Source organism: Bicyclus anynana, chromosome 3, assembly GCF_947172395.1.
Source record: "Bicyclus anynana chromosome 3, ilBicAnyn1.1, whole genome shotgun sequence".
In the NCBI taxonomy this organism is placed as follows: domain Eukaryota; kingdom Metazoa; phylum Arthropoda; class Insecta; order Lepidoptera; family Nymphalidae; genus Bicyclus; species Bicyclus anynana.
Window position 1 is genome coordinate 6,647,113 of NC_069085.1, and position 1,682 is coordinate 6,648,794.

Consider the following 1,682-nt stretch of genomic DNA (forward strand, 5'->3'; position numbering starts at 1 on the left):
GCACCTTAGCAAAAAACTATTTAGATAAATCTTGGCAATCATTTTGGAACCAATCAAAAACCATTAAAGGTAAATTCTATGCCTCAATTCAACCAGACATACCCAAGCGACCTTGGTTCTTTCTCCATAGGTATGCTGTCAGATGGGTTACCTCCACAATATCCCGTTTAAGACTTGCTCATGCCTGTACACCTGTCCACTTGAACAAAATTAGAGTGAGAGATCACTCTCTGTGCGAATGTGGTTTGGACGAAGGCTCAGTTTCCCATATCCTCTTCTCTTGCCCTAAACTTCTCCACCCCCTATATGATGTTCTCCCTCCTAAATTCCCACGTCCTTTAAATGTTGAGTGTTTGTTAATGTCTGTGTTTAGTCCCTATTGTAAATTTATATGTAAATATATTCAATGTAATAACATTAAGCTGTAAATATTATATGTGTTAACAATATTAATTTTGTGTTCTTTCAGAAATGTGACTAACATCCACACTAACAAAAAAAAAAAAAAAAAATCCGCTATTTATAGTGTCAAAATTAAGCTGATTAATAATCAATTCTTGATTCCCAGCTTACACCGATCAACCTCTAAAAGTGTGTCTTCCTTACCCACGCGACATTGGCGAAGTAAATTGTACCCAGTTGGTACAGCAGCAAGCCATAAAATCAAAAATTGAATTGAATTGAATTGAACCTTCGTGGATGACATTTCTCAGATGATTTGATGTTTGTTTTATTAGGTTGGTAATAAAGACCAAATTAGTGAATACCCCAGCAGATGTTGAGTGATTTAATCGCTGCCACTAACTAACCATGGCCGAATCCTACCACCGTCCAGACCCTTAACTCTGAAGAAACTAACCTTTTTAAATATTTACCTCTGAATCACATACATATGGAATCGACGTCTTAACGTGTTATTATAATAACCAACTTACCAACTCCTGGCTGTTATTGAGACATACCAAGGAATCCAACTAACCTCATAATCCATAACCACATGGGTGAGCCCATGTCGTACTGATTCGACTGACTGAAAGAGGCAGTTCCAGACCCGAGAAGTACCTCATCATCATCATCATCAATTTTAACAGCCGATGGACGTCCACTGCTGGACATAGGCCTCTTTCATGTATTTCCAAACATAACGGACTCGAGCCGCCAACATCCAGCGGCTCCCTGCTTGATGTCCTCAGTCCCCGGTCGACCAAATCTGCGCTTTCCGATGCGAGGACGCCATTCCAGCGCCATACCTTTTGACGTAACCTACAAACTCACTTCTATAGTTACGATAAAAGAAGCATTAATTCCGCAATATCCACAAAAACATTAACGAATAAATTTTGATAGCAATAACTCTTTCATAGTCGGGTCAAAATTGAGTTGTTTGATACTTATCGCCGAATGTGCAGCTCGTATGGCCGTCGATGTTCGCGCCACGCTTTCGTGACCGGCCCGACAAATTGCCTCGCATTCAAACTCAACGCTTCAACGGCACTCCTATTATTTACCCATACAACACATGATAAGTATAATTTATGAATTATCTATAAACATAGGTGTGAAAACTGAAATACCTACTCGTATCATCATTATCAACGTATTATAACGGCGCACCATAGGACCCATATTTGCATATGCAGCTTCATATCACTTTTCCCGTAAGGAGGGAGAATGCTTCTTCT

At 39.6% G+C, this 1,682-nt stretch overlaps 1 long non-coding RNA gene across 1 annotated transcript; it reads left to right on the top strand.

Annotated features, from left to right (window-relative positions):
• LOC128199863 (uncharacterized) lies at window positions 1-690 on the top strand. Its single transcript, XR_008252387.1, has 2 exons — window positions 1-69; window positions 470-690. It is a non-coding gene; the product is annotated as an uncharacterized LOC128199863 (long non-coding RNA).
• The last annotated feature ends 992 nt before the right edge of the window (window positions 691-1,682 follow it).